This window comes from Elephas maximus, chromosome 22 (assembly GCF_024166365.1).
Source record: "Elephas maximus indicus isolate mEleMax1 chromosome 22, mEleMax1 primary haplotype, whole genome shotgun sequence".
NCBI classification, from domain to species: Eukaryota; Metazoa; Chordata; class Mammalia; order Proboscidea; family Elephantidae; genus Elephas; species Elephas maximus.
The window spans coordinates 81,221,400-81,248,481 of NC_064840.1; the positions used below are offsets into that span (position 1 = coordinate 81,221,400).

The following is a 27,082-nucleotide window of genomic DNA, read 5'->3' on the forward strand; positions in this document are numbered from 1 at the left end:
ATAGGACAATACAAGTTAGGTTTTTACTTAGAAAAATAGGGGTAAATATTAAGGTAACCACAAAGAGGTATAACAACTCCATAACTCAAAATAAAAACCAAGAAAAACGTAACGACTCAGCAAACATAAAGTCAAATACTATGAAAATGAGGAACACACAATTTACAAAGAAAAACATCTCAGCACAAAAAAGTAAGTGGAAAAATGAAACTGTCAACAACACACATAAAAAGGCATCAAAATGACAACACTAAACACATACTTATCTATAATTACGCTGAATGTAAATGGACTAAATGCACCAATAAAGAGACAGAGAGTCTCAGACTGGATAAAGAAACACGATCCGACTATATGCTGCCTACAAGAGATACACCTTAGACTTAGGGACACAAACAAACTAAAACTCAAAGGATGGAAAAAAAATATATCAAGCAAACGATAAGCAAAAAAGAGCAGGAGTAGCAATATTAATTTCCGACAAAATAGACTTTAAAGTTAAATCCACCACAAAGGATAAAGAAGGACACTACATAATGATAAAAGGGACAATTGACCAGGAAGATATAACCATATTAAATATTTATGCACCCAATGACAGGGCTGCAAGACACATGAATCAAATTTTAACAGAACTGAAAAGTGAGATAGACTCCTCCACAATTATAGTAGGAGACTTCAACACACCACTTTCGGAGAAGGACAGGACATCCAGTAAGAAGCTCAATAGAGACACGGAAGACCTAATTACAGCAATCAACCAACTTGACCTCATTGACTTATACAGAACTCTCCACCCAACAGCTGCAAAGTGTACTTTTTTTTCTAGCACGCTTGGAACATTCTCTAGAACAGACCACATATTAGGTCATAAAACAAACCTTTGCAGAATCCAAAACATCGAAATATTACAAAGCATCTTCTCAGAACACAAGGCCATAAAAGTGGAAATCAATAACAGAAAAATTAGGGAAAAGAAACCAAATACTTGGAAACTGAACAATATACTCCTGAAAAAAGACTGGGTTATAGAAGGCATTAAGGAGGGAATAAGGAAATTCATAGAATGCAATGAGAAGGAAAATACTTCCTATCAAAACCTCTGGGACACAGCAAAAGCAGTGCTCAGAGGTCATTTTATATCGATAAATGCACACATACAAAAAGAAAAAAGAGCCAAAATCAGAGAACTGTCCCTACAACTTGAACAAATAGAAAGTGAGCAACAAAAGAATCCATCAGGCACCAGAAGAAAACAAATAATAAAAATTAGAGCTGAACTAAATGAATTAGAGAACAGAAAAACAATTGAAAGAATTAACAAAGTCAAAAGCTGGTTCTTTGAAAAAATTAACAAAATTGATAAACCATTGGCCAGACTGACTAAAGAAATATAGGAAAGGAAACAACCCGAATAAGAAACGAGATGGGCCACATCACAACAGACCCAACTGGAATTAAAAGAATCATATCAGATTATTACAAAAAATTGTACTCTTTAACAAATTTGCAAACCTAGAAGAAATGGATGAATACCTGGAAAAACACTACCTACCTAAACTAACACAATCAGAAGTAAAACAACTAAATAGACCCATAACAAAAAAAGAGATTGAAATGGTAATCAAAAAAACTCCCAACAAAAAAAAAAAAAGCCCTGGCCCGGATGGCTTTACTGCAGAGTTCTACCAAACTTTCAGAGAAGAGTTAACACCACTACTACTAAAGGTATTTCAAAGCATAGAAAATGACGGAATACTACCTAACTCATTCTATAAAGACACCATTTCCCTGATACCAAAACCAGGTAAAGACATCACAAAAAAAGAAAATTACAGACCTATATCCCTCATCAACATAGATGCAAAAATCCTAAAGAAAATTCTAGCCAATAGAATTCAACAACATATCAAAAAAATAATCCACCATGACCAAGTGGGATTTATACCAGGTATGCAAGGCTGGTTTAATATTAGAAAAACCATTAATGTAATCCACCATATAAATAAAACAAAAGACAAAAACCACATGATCTTATCAATTGATGCAGAAAAGGCATTTGACGAAGTCCAACACCCATTTATGATAAAAACTCTCACCAAAATAGGTTGAAGGAAAATTCCTCAACATAATAAAGAGCATCTATACAAAGCCAACAGTCAACATCACTCTAAATGGAGAGAGCCTGAAAGCATTTCCCTTGAGAACGGGAACCAGACAAGGATGCCCTTTATAAGCGCCCTTATTCAACATTGTGCTAGAGGTCCTAGCCAGAGCAATCAGGCTAGACAAAGAAATAAAGGGCATCCGGATTGGCAAGGAGGAAGTAAAATTATCTCTATTTGCAGATGACATGATCTTATACACAGAAAACCCTAAGGAATCCTCCAGAAAACTACTGAAACTAATAGAAGAGTTTGGCAGAGTCTCAGGTTATAAGATAAACATACAAAAATCACTTGGATTCCTCTATATCAACAAAAAGAACATCGAAGAGGAAATCACCAAATCAATACCATTCACAGTAGCCCCCAAGAAGATAAAATACTTAGGAATAAATCTTACCAAGGATGTAAAAGACCTATACAAAGAAAACTACAAAGTACTACTACAAGAAACTAAAAAGGACCTACTTAAGTGGAAAAACATACCTTGCTCATGGATAGGAAGACTTAACATAGTAAAAATGTCTATTCTACCAAAAGCCATCTATACATACAATGCACTTCTGATCCAAATTCCAATGTCATTTTTTAATGTGATGGAGAAACAAATCACCAACTTCATATGGAAGGGAAAGAAGCCTCGGATAAGTAAAGCATTACTGAAAAAGAAGAAGAAAGTGGGAGGCCTCACCCTACCTAATTTTAGAACCTATTATACAGCCACAGTAGTCAAAACAGCCTGGTACTGGTACAACAACAGACACATAGACCAATGGAACAGAATTGAGAACCCAGATATAAATCCATCCACATAGGAGCAGCTGATGTTTGACAAAGGCCCAGTGTCAGTTATTTGGGGAAAAGATAGTCTTTTTAACAAATGGTGCTGGCATAACTGGATATCCATTTGCAAAAAAAGGAAGCAGGACCCATACCTCACACCATGCACAAAAACTAACTTCAAGTGGATCAAAGACCTAAACATAAGGACTAAAACGATAAAGATCATGGAAGAAAAAATAGGGACAACGTTAGGAGCCCTAATACAAGGCATAAACAGAATACAAAACATTACCAAAAATGACGAAGAGAAACCAGATAACTGGGAGCTCCTGAAAATCAAACACCTATGCTCATCTAAAGACTTCACCAAAAGAGTAAAAAGACCACCTACAGACTGGGAAAGAATTTTCAGCTATGACATTTCTGACCAGCGCCTGATCTTTAAAATCTATATGATTCTGTCAAAACTCAACCACAGAAAGACAAACAACCCAGTCAAGAAGTGGGCAAAGAATATGAACACACACTTCACTAAAGAAGATATTCAGGCAGCTAACAGATACATGAGAAAATGCTCTCGATCATTAGCCATTAGAGAAATGCAAATTAAAACTACGATGAGATTTCATCTCACTCCAACAAGGCTGGCATTAATCCAAAAAACACAAAATAATAAATGTTGGAGAGGCTGCGGAGAGATTGGAACTCTTACACACTGCTGGGGGGAATGTAAAATGGTACAACCACTTTGGAAATCTATCTGGCGTTATCTTAAACAGTTAGAAATAGAACTACCATACAACCCAGAAATCCCACTCCTCGGAATATACCCTAGAGAAATAAGAGCCTTCACACGAACAGATATATGCACACCCATGCTTATTGCAGCTCTGTTTACAATAGCAAAAAGCTGGAAGCAACCAAGGTGTCCATCAACGGATGAATGGATAAATAAATTGTGGTATATTCTCACGATGGAATACTACGCATCAATAAAGAACAGTGAAGAATCTGTGAAACGTTTCATAACATGGAGGAACGTGGAAGGCATTATGCTGAGCGAAATTAGAGGCAAAAGGACAAATATTGTATAAGACCACTATTATAAGATCTTGAGAAATAGTATAAACTGAGAAGAACACATACTTTTGTGTTTACAAGGGGGGGAGGGAGGGAGGGTGGGAGAGGGTTTTTTACTGATTCGTTAGTAGATAAGAACGGCTTTAGGTGAAGGGAAGGACAATACTCAATACATGGAAGGTCAGCTCAACTGGACTGGACCAAAAAGCAAAGAAGTTTCGGGATAAACTGAATGCTTCAAAGGTCAGCAGAGCAAGGGCGGGGGTTTGGGGACCATGGTTTAAGGGGACTTTTAAGTCAATTGGCAAAATAATTCTATTTTGAAAACATTCTGCATCCCACTTTGAAATGTGGCGTCTGGGGTCTTAAATGCTAACAAGCAGCCATCTAAGATGCATCAATTTGTCTCAACCCACTTGGATCAAAGGAGAAAGAAGAACACCAAGGTCACACGATAACTATGAGCCCAAGAGACAGAAAGGGCTACATGAACCAGTGACTTACATCATCCTGAGACCAGAAGAACTAGATGGTGCGTGGCCACAACCGATGACTGCCCTGACAGGGGGAGCACAACAGAGAACCTCTGAGGGAGCAGGAGATCAGTGGGATGCAGACCCCAAATTCTCACAAAAAGACCATACTTAATGGTCTGACTGAGACTAGAAGAATCCTGGCGGTCATGGTCCCCAAAACTTCTGTTGGCCCAGAACAGGAACCATTCCCCAAGACAACTCATCAGACATGGAAGGGACTGGACAGTGGGTAGGAGAGAGATGCTGATGAAGAGTGAGCTACTTGTATCAGGTGGACACTTGAGACTGTGTTGGCATCTCCTGTCTGGAGTGGGGATGGGAGGATAGAGAGAGTTGGAAGCTGGCAAAATTGTCACGAAAGGAGAAACTGGAAGGGCTGACTCATTAGGGGGAGAGCAAGTGGGAGTATGGAGTAAGGTGTATATAAACTTATATGTGACAGTCTAACTTGATTTGTAAACGTTCACTTGAAGCTCAATAAAAGTTAATAAATAAATAAATAAATGAAAGGGAAGCAAGCAGAGAGTTGGAGACTCCATACCACTAAGAAGGAAGCACTGGATGCATAGTGCATCCTTTGGACCTGGGGTTCCTGTGCAGAGAAGCTCCTGGTCCAGGGGATGATTGACAAGAAGGACCTTCCTCCAGAGCCGACAGAGAGCGAAAGCCTTCCCCTGGAGCTGATGCCCTGAATTTGGACTTCTAGCCTCCTAGATTGTGAGAAAATAAATTTCTCTTTGTTAAAGCCATCTACTTGCGGTATTTCTGTTATAGCAACACTAGATGACTAAGAAACCTTGGTTAAATCGTACAGCTGCTAACCAAATCGTCGGCAGTTCGAATCCACCAGGCGCTCCTAGGAAACTCCGTGGGGCAATTCTACACTGTCATAAAGGGTCGCTATGAGTCGGAATCGACTCGACGGCACTGGGGTTAGATGACTAAGACAGATGTCAAATGTGCTTTTCTTTTTATAATCATTTAAGTTCTTTAATGACAGTGTGTGTGAAATATAGTGGGAACATTTTTTGGTTGTTGTTAGATTTTTGTTGTTGTTGAGAATATACACAGCAAAACATACACCAATTGAATGGTTTCTCCTGTTCTACATGTACAATTTAGCGACATTGATTACATTCTTCAAGTTGTACGACCATTCTCACCCTCCTTTTTTGAGTTGTTCCTCCCTTATTAACATAAACTCCCTACTCCTAAGGTTTCTATCTAATCTTTTGAGTTGCTGCTGTCAACTTGATTCCGTATAGATAGTTCTTAAAAGAGCATAAGACTCAAGGCAGACCCTTTCTACTAGTTAAGCTAAGCTATTGCTCAGTTTTAGGAAGACTTCAGGGGATGTTTTTGGTTTAAGGTTTAAAGATTATCTCGGGCAGTTATTTCAGGGGTTCATCCACCTTCCATGGCTCCAAACGTCTAGAGTCCATGAGAACACAAGTTTTGCCAATTCAGCTTTTTACAGGTATACGATGTATTGACAGCAGTTGCAATAATTGACTGTGCAGCCCTACCCTTGATCAGTGCGATTTTTCCATCACTGTTAACCTCTCTTTTTCCCCTTCCTTCCACCTCTGGTAACCACTAATAAACTTTGATCTCTCTACTTTTGCTTTTTCTTGTCTTTTTATGTAAGCGAGGTCATACAATACCTGTCTTTTTTGTGATTGGCTTATTTCATTCAGCATGAAGTCTTCAGGCTCCATCTGTACTGTAGTATGTATCAACACTTCATTTCTCCTACTGGCTAGTAGTATTCCATTTTATGTGTGTACCACATTTTGTTTTCCATTCGTCTGTTGATGGACATTTAGGTTGTTCTCACCTTTTGGCTATTGTGAGTAGTGCGGCAACGAACACTGGTGTGCAAGTCTCTTTTTGAGTCTCCGATTTGAAGTCTTGGGTATGTAGCTAGGAGTGGAATTGCTGGGTCATATGGTAGTTCTATTTTTAATTTTTTAAGGAACTGCCACACTGTTCTCCACAATGGCTGTATCATTTTGCATTCCCACCAGCAATAGATGAGGGTTCCAATTTCCCCACATCCTAGCCAACATTTTTATTTTAGCCATCTTAGTGGGAGTGAAATGGTATCTCATTGTGGTTTTGATTTGCATCTCTCTGATGGCTAATGAAGCCCCTGAGGATCTTTTCATGTGTTTGATGGCCATTTGAACGTCCTGTTTGGTGAAATGTCTATTCTAGTCCTTTGCCCATTTTATGATTGGGTTCTTTTGTCTTTTTGTTAAGGTGTCAAAGTTTTATATGTATTTTGGTTATTAGATTATTGTTGGGTATATGGTTTCCAAAGATATTTTCCCAGTTGGTAGCTTGTCTTTTCACTTTCTTAGTAAAGTTTTTTTTGATAAACAGAAGTTCTTTATTTATTTATTTTGTCTTTTACTGTTTGTGCTTTTGTTATTATATTGAGTAATCCATTGTTAAAAGTTAGGGGTGACTTCACTGCCCCTACTTGTTTCCTTTTCTTTTTTTGAAGTTAGCTGAGGTATATATATATATCTCAGGTGGTGTGGCCCAAAAGGCAACTGGGGGATTTGGATTGACCCTGGGCCACTTGTGGTTCATAATACCAGGATCAGGCTAATAATTCTTACGGCTCAATTTCAGCCACCTAGCCCCTCTGGAGCCCTCACGATCATGGATCTCCTAGAGCATTTCAGCCCCACTCCAGAGCTCTGTTTGGAGAAAATAAAAGGCATATTACTCAGGACAAGTGTAGGACATGTCTGTCGTGTGCCATGAAGAGTTCTGGCATATACAGTCAGGATCAGTGGTTTTCCATCACCCTGGCTATAGGGTGGCTATGAGTCGGAATCGACTCGATGGCACTGGGTTTGGTTTTTTTGGTTTCTGGTTGTAGTCAGAGTTCTTGATATTGTGCTTTTGGTTCAGCATGTAATAATGTTGAAGAGTATATTACTGGAACATTATTTCTCCATTTTGCAATACATGCTGAAGATACTTTCTCCAGAGCATAAGAATTTATTTTGTAATAATACCCAGATGTTTTCTGAGGGAACATTGTATTAAAGATTTTGACAATAATGAAGGGAAGAAAGGTGATGAAAAACACTTTTTCCTGTACTGTATATGCTTGTCTGTATTTTAAAGATAAAGTGATCTAGTTGTAAAAGAGCTTGACACAAAAAATTAAAGTCTCTAAGATAAGCTTGGGTAAGATAAGCTGTAAGTACTATTTAAAGAAGACAAGAGCACCATGCTTAAATACTTTTTGAATATTAAATATGATTTAATCACTAATTAAAATATTCAGTTACATGCAGATTGGTCAGGAAAATATATGGTTCTGTCTCTAGAGATTTGGTTGAAGAGTTAATGCTAAAATGCAATGAAACAAACCCAAATGTATGAGACTAGACATAGTATTATCTGTATTCCAAGTGGTGTTGTTTAACACGATTTTTTTCTTCATCTTTTTTATTTAGCTAAGAGAGCGTTTGCTTGTGAAGAATATTCGTTTAGTGAAAATCATGAAATCCTTAGTGAAGAGTTCAAAACTGACCGATGCACACCACGTGCCGTGGAGTCAGCGCTAACACCTCACTTGAGAGGTAGAACTGTGCTCCACAGATTTTTCAATGGCTGAATTTTTCACAAGCTGATCACCAGGCTTTTCTTCTGAGGCATCTTTGCATGGATTCGAACCTCCAACCTTTCAGTTAGTGACCGAGTACATTAACAGTTCGCACCACCCAGGGACAATTGATACGTAAACACTTCCGTTTTAAGCCTTCCCGTAATAGTTACCTGCTGGAATAAATACAGGAGCTTCATCAGGTGTAAGGCCTCATACCACGTCTTTTCTATTTAAGTCTTTTAGATTCCTTGGAAATGCCATCTACTAAAAGCAAAGTCTGGTCGATAAATCAGTATAAAAATAGTTAGAATCCAACTGTGGTTAATTTCTTTGCTGGATTATCTTTTTATTATTATTATTGCCTTCTATACAATAAATGCTATGCTTTGATATTTTAAAATTGTTAAGAAAAAGTTTCAGTAATGAGATTTTTGCTTATTTTATATGTATGGAAGCTATTTTGCTTGTTTGACTATAAGTTCCGTACGGAAAAATGTATGAAGTTAATAGAAAAGATATTGTCTGTCATGGAATTTAAAATTATAAGCTTGACATTTTTTTTTCTCCTCAGGGAGAAATACCAGAAAAATTAGTTTTCTTCCTGAGGACAAATTAAAGCTTTGTGTAATAGAACCAAAAAAACAAACAGAAAACAACACACTGTGCTAAAATGCTGGTTTAGGGGAATATGTCTTAAGACTACCTTCTAAGTGAAGGGAGGTCTTTGGGTACTTAAGGATGTTAGCTCTCTTGGATAAAGGCAGAGATTAACTCTGCTTATTCCAAGATCCATTTACGTAGTGTTAAAGGTTAGCTTTGGATGTATTGACGTTGTCACAGTCCTACAGTAACATTTCAGTTTCTCTGGAAGAAATGTGGAGAGATGTTTTCTTGCTAGAGAATGTGTACACCACAGGAAAGACAAATGTAGGGAGAGAAATGGCCACCTCGCATCAAGAATAACAAAACGGTAAGTTTGAGGGCCCCAGAGTCAGTGGGAAGCGCTCAAGTTCAAGCTCTGCCAGATGCCAGCTATGTGAGGTTTCACTGAAAAGGAGGTGATGATAATACATACCTCCTAGTGTTGTTTTGAGGATTAAAAATAACACATGAATGTCTGGCATGGAGTAAGCAGTCAGCAAATGTTGGCTATTATAACTGTTACAGTGAGAGTTCAAACTACCTGCCCATTGCCTGTAGAGACAAAATGAGTGATGAGCTAAAATCAGGTACTGGAATCTAGATCTATCTGGCCTCACACTTATCTTCCCTGTCTGACTAGCACCATGTAAGCTCTCCCAGGTGCCTAACCCGAGCGCCTTCTCGGTGTTCACTTACTTCAGCGTCCATCTGGACTTCCTGTTTCTTCTAAACTCTCGCTCCTCCTCTTCAGAAATCCTCCCACTGTGCCAGATCCCTCAATCCCTCAATCTGTGAAGGACAAACTGCTACATTCTCAATCTCTTCTGAATGTCTTAGATGTAATTTAACCAAATCCTGGTTTTCCATCAAGGGCACTTCTTCCTCTGAAGCCCTTTCAAGAGAAAGCTGCTCGTTCTCCTCACGCCTCAATGCCATCATCGGACCATTTCACTTCTTCCCTCTTCAGGTACCCCTCTCTCTCTCACTGACACAATCAGGACAGAATAATATCAATAATTTATTTATAGTTATAGGGATTAAATAGGGCAATACTTGTAAAATGCTTAGTACAGTGTTAAGAATATATCAAGTTCTCAGTAAATCTTTTACTATTATGCCTGCCCTCCGAACTGTGTCTTTGTCCAGAATGACTACATCTATGAAATCACAGTCAGCCTCTTCCTGACTAGTATCTTCTACCTGTTCTATACACTGACCTCCTCCACTTTTCCCCTGTTCTGTCACTGTGCGCCTGCCCGCACTTCTGTCTCTAAACTGGAGTACAGCTTAGATTCTGTTCTCCCATGTTAGGCATTTTCTTGTCCATAGTCTAAATTCCCCAAACCTAGATGAACTCTGCTGTTTATCCTGTCTTCTGAGTGCCTCTGGGGAAGTTCGTACCAGAATAGATTTATATCACTGAATTCATTGCTACCAACCCCACCTAGTGGTTTTTCCACTATGCTTGAGAAAAATCTGTTTGTTTTCTTTTTTAAATACTGAGTTTAAATCCAAAGAAAACCTGAGAACTAATTTCCATTTCTCAGGCAAAATGGCAAAGATTTGTCTGCTAGTGCTGGTAATTTCATGGTTAAATAATGATAGAGTAAATGGGAATAAGGTAAAACTGTTACGGTGACTTATTAAATAATTGATTCTATCCTCTTTTTTAATTTTATGCGAGTGAAAAAGGGCACCCACTCCAAAGTCCCTGAGGTTCCATCCAAATTCAGGGGCCTCTGAAATAGCGATACTTCTGTAACTTAGTTCTCTCAGCCTATGAAAAAAGCCACTTGTTTTTTGTGGTGTTGTTGATGGTGTGTGTGCTTTGTTTTATAATTATCAAGGAAGTAATAATGAAAATGAAAGAAAGAAAAAAAAAACCTTTCTGTGTTGTTCTTTCATTGCATTAAAATTGCATTACCAAAAGAAAATATATTCTCCACTTTCCCAAAAGTCAGCTGGGTCTTACCAGCTTTGCAAAACGATGAATGAATGCCTTGTTCACTATTAGTGCTTAAGTCATTCTTGCTTATGCCAGTAATTCAAGGATTATGTTTTGGTTGTCTTGAGAGTTGAAAACACTTTCTTACTGATGAATAAACACTGCCAGTTTTTAAATATTCGTATGCAAAATGTCTTTAAAGCCATTACGAAATGCTTTGCAAGAGCACTAAAAAACCCCAGTGCCGTCGAGTCGCTAGGAAGCTGTTTTTCGAAAGGCCGTTTTTTCTCTCCCATTTCTCTCGTGCTAAGCAGTCCAGCTGTGAGAGGCCTTTCAGAGTTAACTTGTTTAAGCAATACCAGTGTTTTAGTGTAATGAATAACTTTTTATAGAAGACAATCACACACAATCCAATATGCCGGTATTTCTCTTTCTGTGCATCACCAGTGCAGGGAGTCCGTGGTAGAATCTCTTTCTTTGAGAAAGCTGAAGGAATCAAAACCCTGATTAACCTCTGATATTCACGTGGTGCTCTTGAACTTGAGGGCTGCAGCAGTAACAAAGCGTTAATGGCAGCCATATGCTTAGGGTATTGTGGGTGTGGGTGACCCAGCTGTGAACTTGAGGGGTGACTGATGCTAGCTGCCATTTGTTTCAGGTTTGGCGTAGAGATTACTGATGAAGAGTTTGAGTTGCTACTTGACAGCCTCCCTGGATAAAGATGGAAATGTTAGATGCACCCAATTCATGAACATGTTTGATTCTCAGTACTCTTTTTTCACATTTTCTTATTCCTTAGTAATTTTTCTGTTCTTGTTTTTAGTACAGAGGATGGACCCCTAAATGTATTAAAATTATTTAAAATTTTCCTCTGTTGCTTTGTATCTTATTTATTAATACTTCATGTTGTAAGTGACAAGTTTTTCAAAATAACAATGTTAACAAAAAAAAAAAAAGAATCTTTTAATGCTGATCCTTGCACCTGAGAAGTGGACATGAAAGGGGATAGTGTGACTGAGATGACAAAAGGAGAGGCATGTAAACTGTATTTGCAGGGTTGGGAAGAAAATTGCCGTTAAGTGGCAAAAGTCAGGTCCTGGAGATGAACCTTCCCAAACTGCACTGTACACATCCCCACACACTGCCTTTTACCCCTCACTGACCTCCCAAGAACCACGATTTACAGGACTTCTTTCTACTACCTCCCAAAGCAGCCCAGCTTGGGTGCTAGAGTACCTGGCTATTGTCAGTGGTTGTGCTAAAGGCAAAGCAAGAATGCTTTCTAAAATGTTCCCAGCCTACATTTCTTTATCAATGGGACCCATTTTTTCCTCTTTTCTAAAATATTTTTACGGATGTTACAGAATAGTTCAAGGCTTAACTATTTAAAATTCTGATTAGTATTGACTTTTTCCTCAAGTTTGCAGTCCCAGGCATCTGATGCTTTTGGCTGAGGCCACTGAAGGATGGGCTCCTTCTTCCTAAAGTTACTTCTTTTCTCCATAACTGCTTCAGGAAATAGCCATCTTCACCCAAAATATCTTCTGGACTATCTTCCAAATCTCAAAACTGTACCTTAGCCTTATAACCTGTGTATCCATCACTTCCTGTTAGCTGTTGATGGTAGAGTAGGACCTGGTTTGATTGGAACAGTATGACAAGACATGCCCCTCCAAACCTGTTTTCTATCACACCTGCCATAGAGCCTAAAGCTCGCACCTTAGGGGACCCAGTTCATTGAGTCAGAAAGTACTGATCCCCAGAAGAACCTCTTAAGATGCTAACATTCCTGTGCAGGATAATGCATTATTAACGTATCAGTCATTAATGCTTAGTTTAGCATTTTCCAAAGTGTGTCAGAGGGAAGACTAGTGTCATCCACCAATTCTCACCTGTCTTTGGTTGAGGCTGTTCTTGGCAGCGTAAATACCCTGACCCTGCAGAGGTGAACAGAGCCTGCTCCCAATTAGAGAATGCCCTCAGGCTGAGTCAGTGGTGCAGACAGAAGAAAGTCCTCAGTATAAAAGGGACCAGGAGTGTTCAGAAGATACCAGTAGGCCTTATCTAAAGGTGGCCATCTGTGACAGTGGTACTTAGTCTATAGCATTTCCTAAACTTACTGGACATTCTTTTATGGAGCATCTCGAAGGCTGGTAATATTCTACAGAATGTAATTTGGGAATGCCGCCTTAGTTAGGATAGGTCCCTGGGTGGTGCAGAGAGTTTGTGCTCGACTCCTAACCTACACATGGGCGGCTTGAACCCACCCAGCAGTGCCACAGAAGAAAGGCCTGATCTGCTCCCCAAAGATTACGGCCAGGAAACCCTATGGAGCAGTTCTGCTGTGCGACACATGGGGCTGCCATGAGCTGGCAGTGACTCAATGGCAGCAGTTTTGTTTGCTTGTTACCTTAGGAAGCCAAGGTCAGGTGTTTGAGAGAGTGAAGTGAAGGAGAGGAGAGAGCTTTTACAAACAGGAGCCTATAGGGAAAGAAACAGCAGGGTGCTGCAGAGGGAGCCGGACACCCAGAAGGCAGCAGAGTAAGGGCATCTAGGCTGAGGTGTCGGTACCAAAGGGAAGGTGCGGGGCCGAGAAAGGAAGGTGGGGGCACTACACGTAAGGGTGACACAGACCCGGCCTATTCCCTTGCATTTTAGGTGGACATATATTAATGACAAAAGGACTGCTATTTCAGTTCTTTATAGTCTTGATTTAAGATCCTAATAACATGCTGTAATTTCATTGTAAATATTAACAAATACCTCTACTTATCTGATACGTGGTGCATCTTCTCTCGTTAGTATCTCTATTTTGCATGTGAGAAAACTAATGTGTGGAATGATTAAGTGATTGGCTCAGGCTACACAGGCCAGTGTGGAACTACCGACGGAACTGAGGTGTGTCTGACACCAAAGTCCGCAGGCTTCCCAAGTTGACATACAGTAAACTGCACATATTTAAAGTGTTACCTGTTTTTAGTTGTCGTGGAGTTGGCTCCAACTCATGGAGGCCATAAGTGTAACAGAACAAAACGGTGCCGAGTCCCGTGCCACCTTCGCGATTATTTGTGTTTGAGTCCATTGTTGCGGCTGTCCTGTCAGTCGTCTCACTGAGGGTTTCCCTCCTTTTCATTGGACCTCTACCAAACATGATGTCCTTTTCTAGCAATTGGCCTTTCCTGGTGACGTGTCCAAAGTAAGCGAGCCAAAGTCTCACCATCCTTGCTTCTAAGGAACATTCTGATAGTATTTCTTCTAAGACTGATTTATTCTTTTGGCAATCCATGGTATATTCAGTATTCTTCACCAACCCCATAGTTCAAATGCATCAATTCTTCTGTCTTCCTTTTTCATTATCCAGCTTTCTCATGCATACAAGGGGATTCAAAAGACCATGGCTTGGATCAGGTACAGTTTAGTCATCAAAATGACATCTTTGCTTTTAAAAACCTTAGTCTTTTGCAACAGATCTGCCCAGTGCAGTGTATCATTTGATTTCTTGATTGCTGCTACTGTGGATGTTGATTATTGATCCAAGTAGAATGAAATCATTGACAACTTCCATTTCTTTTCCATTTATCCTGATGTTGTTCATTGGTGCAAGTAATAATAGAAGGACCTGCAGAAATACTCCGAGTTCTTAAAGAACTGAATTAAAATTTGTAAGTTTTTATTATAGTAGGATGTTTGAAAAAATATAGCGAAAAAACCCTAGTCTGTTAAAAGCAAATGGTAGACTTTGTGACATGCTTACACCAATTTAGTCCCTAAGGAACCAAGAGAATATCTTCTTTGGGTTTTTGACTCAGCTCATTTACTTTACTGGCAGCTGTCCTGCCAAAAATACCACCTCCAAGTGCAGGGTCATCCTTCCAAAGTGTATGCATGGAGTTAAGGACGAGCCTAAGAGCCCTTTGGAAGTGGGGCTGCCCAGATCTTATAAAAGCCTTTTTTGATTCCTTGGGAGATTTTTGCAATTGCCAATTGTTAGTCATCTGGAACCTTGGCTGTTTTTTAAGAGAGTGTGTCCTTTTGGAAACCAGGGGCAAAGAACCCTGTCGCAGACCGAATATCTCTGGTTTCTTATAAATTTTGTTTGGCAGGAGATATGGATAAGAATTAGCTTCCATGTGTTCTCTGATAATAGCTAACATTTAATGAAAGCCTGTTACTTGTCAGGCAATGAGTATTAACTCCTTTCATTCTTAAAACAATTCTATAAGTACTATTATTAATGTCCCGCATTTAGAATTGAGAAACTTGAGACCCAGAAAGTGACGTCACCTAATAAGCAAGTGGTGGAGCCAGGATGCCAACCCAGACGGGCTGACTGCAGAACCTGTGTACCTAGTACTCCCTGGATGCCCAGGTACGTCTGTGCTGGCCGGTAAGGTGCGTCCGTGCTGGCTGGCGACGTGCGTCCGTGCTGGCCAGTAAGGTAGCCACACGTAGCTATCGAGCTTCTGTGAAAGGTTCAGAGATTCTAAGCAATTCAGGTTTTCCGGCCACTTATTGTTAATATTTTTAAGTCCAAATCGAAGGGTAAGTGTAAAATACTGAATTTAAAGACTTATTATTTTTAAAAAAGAATGTAAAAATCTCATTAATGATTTTTTTATATTGTTTACATATTGAAATGACAATATTTTTGGTATAGTGGGTTACATAAAACATTATTAAAATTTCATGTCTTTTTAAACTTTTCTAATGTGGCCGTAGCTCTATGGGGCAGCTCTACTCTCTCCTGTAGTCGCTATGAGTCGGAATCTACTCCACAGCAGTAGTCTGGTTTTTTTTTTTTTTTTTTGGTTTTAATATGGCTATTAAAAAAAATTAAATGATTTATGTGGCTTGCACTGTATTTCCATTGGACAGTGCTGAGTTAGACAGCATTTTTTTTTTATTACAGTAGCATAATGGAAAGAAGGGATTGGTTGAGTCATTGTCTGACCCCAAGTAAGTCAGTTCCTTAATATATCTGTGCCTTAGTTTCTCTGTCTGTAAAATGTGAGAGAAAACTTAAGCTTTCCACACAAGTTTAACTTAGCTAACAAATTTAGCAAAAGGAATTATGAATCATTTTACCCAACGTTTGTAGAACATTAGACAATTATCCAGTGAATCAAGAATATTATAAATAGCTAACCCAGATTAAATATGAATTTGAGGTATTTTCTCATTACTTCCTTTTAGCAAATAGGTGTGTATCTTTGAACCTGACACTGAACCCTGAACAAAAATTTCTGTAGGAGGGGTGTTCACCATCATTCCTGGCCTTATAGTTTTATTTTAATAACGATAGTTTAGTACAAGGTGGCAAGGGCAGGTATTGTTATTCCATTTTACAGATTTGAAAACAGACTCAGAGAGGTTCCAAATACTCTCTTGGTTAAAATTCAGGGCTAGCGCTCTTGTTCTAATGCCAGTGCTTTCCCATTACATTGTCTGGGTAGTGAAAATTATATGAAATCATTTTTAGATGTGGTGGTGGTGTTCATTCATGATTTGCCTCAGGGATGGAAGAGGAAAATGAGATGAGGGTAAAATTTCTACGTTTTTATTTGACATGATGTGTTCATTTGTGTAGCCAACTTTGACATGAGCCGGAATCCCAGTGACTTTGGAGATGCCACAGTGTTACCTCCCTGTGAGTAAGTTCATAAAGCGAGAGAATTTAAAGAACATAAGTGGTTCAGAGAGTCCAAGCTGTTCATATTTTCTGGTCACTTACTGTTATTATTTTTTAAGTTAGAAAAGTAATACATGCTTCTTTTAACATCCAAATAACATAGAATTGTATATAAAGTCAAAAGGGAAGGCTTCTACCCTTACTGTCTTCCCCCAAATCCATTCTTCAAAAGCAACCACTTAGTTAATTTTAACATAGAAGTCGGCACATTAAATAGTTTATGGTCTTAAATTTTTTTAATGAATTTTCACAGTGTTTAATATGAACCTTTGTTTTATTTACTGTTTTATATTAAATATAAAATTTCCTATAATAATAATATCTGTATATGATCTGTCACTTGTCCTTTATAGTTTTATACTTGATAGAATGTGTGTATCTCATCTCCATTAAAAATGGCAGTTATACTAAGAACAGAATATATATATATAATTTTAAAAAGAAAATTTCAAATACTAAGGAAAAGCTGATTTGGAACAGTGATCTTCAGAGATGTTTGTTAGAAAAATCAGACTTTTTCGAATCATGATTTCATTCTCGTGCTGAGTATAGCTTACTGTGTGGTTTAGAAAGATTATCTGTGTGGTCTAATGAATGTGGGAAAGTGTCCATAAAATTGGCTGTTGGTTTAGATTTGTTTGGGTTGGAAGAGAAATGACATTATTTTAAAATATTAATAATTCATGGGAAAGGAATAATTCTGTCGGGGTGATGGCTGTAGTGTAGTTTCCTTACCATCATTGGCACATCCACTGAGAGCCGTTTCAGGTACTAATGGTGGAAGCGTGTATCTCCCACATCAAATTACATGAGAATCGCAAATGTATTTCTTCTTCATAAAGGTCACTTTCGTTTTACTAAGGGGAGTTGTCTAGAGTAGATTAGGTTTTATCCTTAGGGAAGTCCCATAGTATTGTGAACCGTAAGATTTTCCCTATTAGATAGTATTTGAGTCTTGTCAAATGGGAAACCGCTAGTATCTCAGTGTCATAATTAAGTACTTTTTGGAAATTTATTGACAAATTGTATAATTCTGAGCGTGTTATCTGAGAGTAAGCAGATAGTATTTGCAAGTCAAATGATCGAAGAATCTTTTGTCAGACAATTAAAACATCTTCACTGAGACCTACCGAACTAACCTTTGTGTGGTCTTGTTCTCAGATGGAAATGGTTCCTAGAGACAGTTGACAGCATGAATTTTGAGACAACACTAAATGTGTGTGGGAACTTGCAAAAACAAATCTGAAAAAAAGATTTGGGATCAGAGTGTTCTTTGCCACTTTTTTACCATGATGGGGTGGGAGTGAGAGCTGGGGCCAGGGTTGGGGGGAGGCTGCAGAGGGAAAGGTGACGTTAGAGATGCTGGTAAAAGTTAGTCCTGGTCAAGCCTGGGGTGAACAATGACATAGTGTTGTTGTGGGCTGCCTTCGCGACTTAGATATTCTTCCCATGTCAGTATAATCACTACTGGGAGGTAGCTCGATTAAGGATTACCATATCATTAATAGTATCCATGACTTTTGTTCAAAGGATACTTGTGCAATGTTGCCTTGCGGATGAAGCGCCGTAATCCTCTGAGCCGCAGCTGTAGAGAGGGAGGCTCCTTAGAGCCGCCCACACTGACTTCCCCGTCCTCTCGGATCAGTTCTAAAAAACAGACAGAAACAACAGTCAACTCAAAGCCAAAAAAAAGAAACATCCATTCTACATTTCCACATTCATCCCCAAGCTTCAATCCCTGCCAGTGTCTCCCATTCATCTCTTCTCTAACATCCAGATCACCACTCGGATGGTGGCCAGATTAAAGGGGAACAATGCAGTTTTAAATGTAAAGTTTGCATCTCATTTTTTTCCTCGCATGAGAAAAAGCACACTGATTCTATCTGTGTCTGTCTAATGCTTCGTCTGTAGTGTTTCAGGTCTTTCTTACTTTCTTTGGCAACGTGAGGCATGCTTGTACCTCCCAACTGTCCAGAGTTTGTTTCTCAGTGTATTTGGGGAAGGCACTTAACTTTAAAATTTTGTACTTGGGTAGAAAACTATACACATAGTTAATAAACAATGAAGTTTTGCTTCATGATATTATTGCTTTTAGGAAACTTCTACTTCCAATCGTTCTGAACACTGAATGAAATCTAAAAACTTAGCAGTAGCTTGAAACCTAAGCAAACGCACCCAGGTATCGGGCTGGGGCAGAAGAAAACAACCAAGGGAATTACATTTGATTAAACTCCAGGTGGTGGGTGGCAGTAAAGAATAGATCTAACTTCTGGAGCTCATTTCACCCCATATAGATCATTCCCTCAAAAAGGGAAAAGGGGAGGGAAAAACAAAAAAAAATCTTACCTATTTGGCATAGGAAAATGTAAATAAGTAAAGCCTAGAGTTAAATTTATTGTTTTATACCTTAATAATCACACTTTTATTCCAAATTGAAATGAAGCTATGTCTTATAAACCGTTATCTTTAAAAGTTTTAGTCTTATATTTTCACTTAAAAATCACTGTGATAACACTTCTATGAAGTACCCATAATTCCTTTAACTATCTATACTGAGTTGTTTTTCAGAGGAACCTGTAAAAAGATTTGTATCATTGCCTTTGAGTCAAAATATCTTAAATTCTTTCTGGTTTCCAAAAAAGTTATGTTTCTAACAATACATGGGAAAATTTGTATTTTTATACCTTGGTTGATAGTAGTGCCTTCTTTTGCCATTTCTCCCTTTTTCTGTGGCGTTGATACCTGAACTACGCTGTAATTCTAATGTCGTTGATATCTCTTCCCTTTAAGAGGCATTTATTGGAGTGGGAATTATATAAACTTTGCTACCTGAAACACAGTAAGTACAGGAACCTTTGCCTCTTGGACAGATGGGTAAATGCAGGAATAGTTTAGGCCCTTTTCTAGGCCAAGAGAATCTATTCAACAAAATTATTCATATCTGTCAAGAAAGACTTGAGGACCACAGAAGACATGGCCCCTGGACTCTCTGTTAGCCCAAAACTAAAACCATTCCCGAAGCCAATGCTTCAGACAAAGGTTAGACTGGGCAATAAGACATAAAATGATACTTGTGAGGAGTGTGCTTCTTAGCTCAAGTAGACACCTGAGACTAAATAGGCAGCTCCAGACCAGAGGCAAGATGAGAAGGCAGAGGGCGACAGGAGCTGGTTGAATGGACATGGGAAATACAGGGCGGAAAGGAGGAGTGTGCTGTCACATTATAGGGAGAGCAACCAGGTCACATAACAATGTGTGTATAAGTTTTCATATGAGAAACTGACTTGAACTGTAAACTTAAAGCACAATTTAAAAAAACAGGCGACAGTACTCGTCAGACTTTATGTCTACTGTATATTATGAATATATATTCTAAAGGATTATTGTTTATGTGTAGTGAGGCTTAGTCTTGTATGTAGCATTTGAGGAACAGAAAATCGGGGAGAATGTGCTCCTAAGTGTGGGAAGCAATCTAGTTCTGATATTTGTGTGCTCGTATCGGTCAAGGAGCTACTCAGTTCTAGTTAATAAGCCTGGTAGTTTTCTAAGGTATGAGAACCATCCCCATGCCAGGTTTTGTCTTTGTTGAAAATGAGTATAAGTTCATCATTTAAGGTTGCTTTAAAAAGACAGATAATTTCTAATGTAGATGACAAATATCTGAGAATTAAAAAAAAGTAATTAAAAAATTTGTGACAGTATTTACAAGTGGAAGCGGTATCATACTGTGTTAAAATCAGCACCCATTTCTGCGAAAGTAAATCAGACCCCAGTGTCTCATTGATTAAACCTTATAAAGGTTCAGAGGCCAAGCAGAGTTTTTTTCATGGTAGGGAAATTTTATAAAAAGTGTACTCTGCTAAAATATGGCATCTTAGCCAATACAGCCGAGTTTTAAGGGATAACTATTCCCCACTCCTGATGTTTCTTTCCCTGTGGCGGGAGCTCCACTGGACGACAGATGTCAGTTTTCTTATGTCTTTTGTGTCGCTTTTTAAGTAGAGCATCCTCCTGTCTTCTGCCTTGAGAGTATAACGCTGGCCACCAGGATTCTGGGGATCAAATGGGGTAAAGTGGTTGGGGGTTAAACCATTGAGTGAGTAGACTTCCACTTAATTCTTGTTTTTAATATAACTGCTGATCCTGGGCCCTTTTCTGCTGATATCCTGGATCCAGAACCAATCTCTCTGTAGAATAATTTTCTTCCGTCGCTGGGAAGGGAAGGGGTTGCATCGGCCAACGGCTCTGTAGTCAAGCTTTCTACCAGCCCTCCTTTTTTCAGCTCCTCTCCTTACCCTGTGCTGCAAGTCCACTTCCTTTATGTCCGCGTTGCCCTCTTGAGGTATTGCAGTTTCAGCTCTGCTACCCTGTTACCACTCATCCCCCTGCTTTCCAGCATCAAGTTCTGTTGATACCTCTTGTGTGATGTTGTCTTCACTACTGTTCTTTTTCTTTTTTTTACATTTAAAAAAAATAATTTTTTTTGTGCTTTAAGTGAAAGTTTACAAATCAAGTCAGTCTCTCACACAAAAACCCATATATACACCTTGCTACACGCTCCCAATTACTCTCCCCCTAATAAGACAGCCTGCTCTCTCCCTCCACTCTCTCTTTTCGTGTCCTTTTTGCCAGCTTCTAACCCCCTCCACCCTCTCATCTCCCTTCCAGGCAGGAGATGCCAACATAGTCTCAAGTGTCCACCTGATCCATGAAACTCACTCTTTGCCAGCATCCCTCTTCAACCCATTGTCCAGTCCAATCCATCTCTGAAGAGTTGGCTTTGGGAATGGTTCCTGTCCTGGGCCAACAGAAGGTCTGGGGGCCATGACCACCGGGGTCCTTCCAGTCTCAGTCAGACCATTAAGTCTACCCTTATGAGAATTTGGGGTCTGCATCCCACTGCTCTCCTGCTCCCTCAGGGGTTTTCTGTTGTGTTCCCTGTCAGGGCCGTCATCAGTTGTAGCCAGGCACCACCTAGTTCGTCTGGTCTCAGGATGATGTAGTCTCTGGTTCATGTGGCCCTTTCTGTCTCTTGGGCTCGTAATCACCTTGTGTCCTTGGTGTTCTTCATTCTCCTTTGATCCAGGTGGGTTGAGACCAATTGATGCATCTTAGATGGCTGCTTGCTAGCGTTTAAGACCCCAGACGCCACTCTTCAAAGTGGGATCCAGAATGTTTTCTTAATAGATTTTATTATGCCAGTTGACTTAGATGTCCCCTGAAACCATGGTCCCCAGACCCCTGCCCCTGCTACACTGGCCTTCGAAGCATTCAGTTTATTCAGGAAACTTCTTTAACATTTTTTTTTTAATTGTGGTAACGATATACATAACAAAACATTTGCCAGTTTCAGCAGTTCGGTGACACTGATTACAGTCTTCATGTTGTGCAACCGTTGTCACTGTCTGACTTATTCTACCACCAATAATATAAACTCAGTGCCCCTTGTTGCACATTTAGGTTGTTTCCACCTTTTGGCTACTGTGAATAGTGCTGCAATAAATATAGTTGTACAGGTTTCAGTTTTCATTCCTGCTTTCAGATCTTTTAGATGTGTACCTAGGATTGCAATTGCTGGGTCATATGGTAGTTTTTTTTTTTTTTTTTTATGGTAGTTCTGTGCTCAGTCTTACGAGGCACCGCCAAACTGTTTTCCACAGAGGCTATACCATTTTACATTCCCACCAGCAATTGTGCCCATCCTTGATATTGACAACAGCTGTTTTCCATTTTTCTTTTTTTTTAAATCATAGTCTTTCTAGTGGGGGTAAGGTGGTATCTCATTGTGGTTTTATTTGCGTCTGACATTTAGCATCTTTCCATGTGCTTATTGGCTGTTTATATCCTCTTTGGAGAAGTGTCTGTTCAAGTACTTTGCTCATTTTTTTTTTTTGATTGAGTTCTTTGTCTTTTGTTGTTAAATTGTTGAAGTGTTCTATATATTTCAGATATAGACCCTTATCAGACATATGGTTCCTCAAAATTTCCACCCAATCTGTAGGTTGTCTCTTATTGATAAAGTCCTTTGATGAAAAAAGGTATTTAATTTTTATGAGGTCCCATTAATCCATTTTTATCTTTTGCTGCTCATACTTTCAGTGTCATATCTGATAATCCATTGTTAAAAACTAGGTCCTGTAGCCATACCTCTGTGTTTTCTTCTAAGAATTTTATGGTAATGAAATGGATTGACTCAGTGACTGCAACAACGAGCTCAAGCATAACAACAATTGTGAGGATGGCACAGGACCGGGCAGTGTTTCATTCTGCTGTACATGGGGTTGCTGTAAGTCAGAACAGACTCAACGGCACCTAACAACAACAACAACTGAAGACAATGAAATACTTCTTCTAAGCGTTCTGTTTTTTATTTTTATTCCTTTACTGTCATCAGATTTTGGGAGAGAGTGGGGATAAATGCATGTATTTAATCTTTTGTGTTTAAATAGAACCCTTAGAAAGGCCTTTTAGAGAATAGCTTTATGGATGGAATATTGACTATTAATTTCTAGTTCCACTTTCTCCTTATTTTCTTAGATTTAATCAGATGTGTTCAATTAAGTTTTCTAAGAAAATAATTTAAGAGTATTGGTCCTATGCTTTGATTTCAGCAATAGAGTTTTTCTTTTCAGTGCAAGGAATGAAATGTTACAATCCAGTGATAATTCCTTTAGAACATGGTATATCATCTGAGAGTTGATACGGGTTAACAAATTTAACCAGTTTATCAGTTCAGATTTGTATATTTAGCAGTGCTGACATGGAAAAATCTGGTGGAAAATCTATTGAGGTAAATGGGAAAGTTTTGCTCTATCACTATGCATGAAAACAATTACTGGAGTGATTTATCATAATAAAGTTAAGAAAATGCTATTAAGGCACTCATCAAAGTACCTAAAGAAAGAAATAGGCATATAATTAGTGCATCCTGACATCTATATTTGGCAGAGTTTCAGGTAACAAGTGCCAGAGTTTTAGAGACTAGGCAGTCAATTCCACATTACAGTCCCAGGGCATTAGGATCTAGTGTTCTGGCTTAATTCTTTCTATTACCTACTGCCGGGGGCCAGCCTCAGCAAAGAACAGGGTTACCAGAGGAGGGGTAGAGTTTGGCGAAAAAGAATGAGAGGTAGTGTGTCTTATATTTTCATTCTGCAGAAAAAGAAAGCCTGCTCTTTATTTTTTACATGGTTTTTTATATCATAAGCTTACAAAAGCATAACATCGCATGATCAACAAAGGGGCAGTACAAGATATAATCATCATAGATGACATCATTTTCCAGAAACATAATTTTCCAAGTGACACATAGTACAATTCCGCATATGCACGCAAGTACAATGAGTTTTTGTTTAATTGAAGAGTATATTTTGTTGATTTATTTTTACACAAAGTAACAATTGACTTCATACTGCTTTACACTTATGCTTAATCTTGCAATACCTTCCACAGTTTTTATAATAATTAATCTTTTTGCAAAAACCATTGCCACATAGGCTTTGTCCATTTTGTCCAGGGTGGCCAAATTTTTGAAGTCCAGCCACTTTGGGTTACGTCATATTGTCCACGATTATGCCAAGGACAATTAGCCCAATCTCTATACCCAAAGACCAGTCAAGCGCAGCAGTAGACGAGAAGGTTGACCTGTAATTGGCTGAGAAATTGGCTGAGAGAACTCACTGCCTTTTGTTTTTCCACTTTTATGGGATCATGTGTGGGTGGTGGTTTAATCACAAAAAGGGCCTTGGTAAATACCAGGATTCCACCATCCTGTTTTTGTTTTCCATAGTTGAGCTATTGGTTTTCCCCCTAAGACAACTTCATGTTGATCCCCAGGTAATACACGGGCTGTCCCTACCCGGGATTTTACCAGGGGATTATGAGTAGGACGCTCCCCTCCAAAGGTCCCTAAATCTATAATGGAATTTTATGCTTATACATTCTGCTATACCCAGGCTGAAAATGAAACAGAAACATAACACAGATGACAGAGATATTCCTGACTTTTCAGGAATTCTTCGATGTTTATGCTAGGGGCAGTGGGTGCAGAGGGGCCGCCCTTGCAGCCTGGCTCCTCCTGACTTTTCAGGAATTCTTCAATGTTTATGCTGGGGGCAGTGGGTGCAGAGGGGCCGCCCTTGCAGCCTGGCTCCCAGCAACCTACTACTGAATATATTGCATACAACTGATGATGAAATACTGTATTTTCTCTTTAAGTGAGACTTCATGCAGTACTTTTCCCAAATGCTACGTGGAGCCATCTAATGCCCTTCTGGTCTAACACTTTTTTTAATGGTCAAGGTATTGGTTCTTGCCAGGATTTATGTATGTGTGTGTGTAATATGCCCAGAGAATTGAATTAAATATGATTATCTGGTTTGTGTCTTTTGATGAATAATTTTATTTTTAAACTCAGGTATGTTGAAGTAAATTTACATACAATAAAAGTCACCCCTTTTAGGTATACAGCTCAATGAATTCTGAGAGATGCCTACCACCATCACAATCAAGACCTAGAACATATTCTTCACCTTTTAGAGTTAGTCTTCTCCCCCAGCACACGCAACCATGACCTGTTCTCTGTTCCTACAGTCTTGCCTATTCCAGAATTTGACTGTATGATTGAGCAATAAAAATATATTGGTATACAAATTAATATGGGATAATTTAGTACAAGATGAGCAGTGTTACTTAATAGGTAACCAAGGCCTATTTGGTGTGAGTCACAGTGTACCTTTTTCTGCTTCTCACTAGTCACTTCTGTTCTGCCTGCCCAATAAGTTCTTGTTGATAAACTGAATGGATTCCAGGAACCTAAAACGTTTCTTATGAGAGGACTGTTGGTCCTCAGAATGTCAAAGTGAAAGGCTGTCCTTTGGCGTCTCAGCCCAGCCACACTTCTAATTTTGAAACCTTTCTAGGTTGCTTCATCTTGGGCAGGTTAGGCTTACTGACTAGAATGATCAAATACTGAGTTTTAAATCAAAGGGAAGACATTTAAACATGCCAAAATCAGAAGAACTTTGTGAGGACTTTATTTCCCACAAGGTTGCATTTAGCAATCTATTAGGATAAGCTTGGAATGTATTTCCTTGAGCCAGGGAAGATATCCATCCAAGGGTATCTGTATCATGTAGGTCTATTAAAAGTATTAGGAATGGACAACTAGTTACATGTCAAGTCCCTTTCGATTTCAATAGTACCGTGTATTTTTAGTTTTAACGTAGCACTTTGTAAACTTTAAGGGTCTAAAATAACTAGTAACCTGAAATCTTAAAGGAAAATTCATGTGTCTCTGTATCCAAATCATTTATACTTAATACATTCTTAGGTATGTTGGTTTATTCCCAGAAAATTTCTGTTTCAGCAAATTTGAAAACAGTATTTGTTCAGTATACATGTATTGTTTTTTGTTACTTCCAGGAGAAAAATTCATATTCTTAGCAAACTAGCACTAAAAGGAACTATAGGGGTCATATTGTCCATCTTTCTGGTGGAGGGAAGCAATCAAAGACTCAGAAAGGTGACTTTTTTTTTTTTTGGTACTTTAGATGAAGGCTTACACAGCAAACTAATGTCTCAATAAACAGTTAATACATATATTGATTTATGACATTGGTTAACAACCCCACAACATGTCAACACTCTCCCTTCTCCACCTTGGGTTCCCTATTACCAGCTTTCCTGCCCTCTTCTGCCTTCTAGTCCTTGCCTCAGGACTGGTGTGCCCATGTAGTCTCGTTTTGTTTTATGGGCATGTCCAATCTTTGGCTGAAGGGCGAACCTCACTGTTCAAACAACAAAAAAACATTACAACCAAGAAATTCTGTGGGGCAGTTGTACTCTGTCACATGGGATCACTAGGACTTGGAATTGAATCAATGGCACCCAACAGCAACAACACTAATATAAAAAAAAAAAACAATGCCACTGTATAATGTTTACTGAATAATACCTGAGAGTGTCTAGCACATGTAGTACTCAACATATGGTGAGTCTTGTTCTGAATGTACATAATCTAGAGGAAAAAGACACAGAAGACTCTAGATAATATACTTACCTACTTGCTGCTAACCGAAAGGTCAGCAGTTCGAGTGCACCAGGCGCTCCTTGGAAACTCTGTGGGGCAGTTCTCCTCTATCCTGTAGGGTTGCTATGGATGGAAATTGACAACAATGAGTTTGGTTAAGTTGGTGAAGAAGTACAGTATTTTTTTAAAGAAGGTGATCTGGAAAGAGTTTGAGACTTTTGTGTTTAGAATGTTCCAATGAAACCAGCATTTCAGGAACTCCTTGATGGACTTAGCTTTCACCTTATAGTAATTCTTCAGTCTTCATGTCGGAAAAGGTAATTAGATTTAGGAAATGTATGTTTGATATGTACATGCATTTACCATTTGCTGCCTCACTAGGCAGCAATTATTGAGTATAGTTTTATGAATTCTATTGTTGAGATTATTTCCAATATAAGCAGCTGTAGTTGTTACTGTGGCTACTATCACTATATCCCTTCTGCTGAGACCTCAGAGACATGCTGCTGACAATAGTAGACCTTTACTGCCACTCTCTTCTCTTACTCCTTAGAGAGATAGCTCCATTTCCCTTTCCGTTA

At 38.9% G+C, this 27,082-nt stretch overlaps 1 long non-coding RNA gene across 2 annotated transcripts in view; it reads left to right on the forward strand.

Annotated features, from left to right (window-relative positions):
* The first annotated feature begins 14,843 nt into the window (after nt 1-14,843).
* LOC126065794 (uncharacterized) overlaps nt 14,844-27,082 on the forward strand; it is a 34,418-nt gene continuing 22,179 nt past the window's right edge. Inside the window, exons 1-2 of one of the 2 annotated variants that reach the window (XR_007514930.1) lie at nt 14,844-15,324; nt 16,370-16,429. This is a non-coding gene — a long non-coding RNA (uncharacterized LOC126065794). The remainder of the gene's footprint in view (nt 15,325-16,369; nt 16,430-27,082) is intronic. The other variant, XR_007514931.1, reaches the window with a different exon arrangement.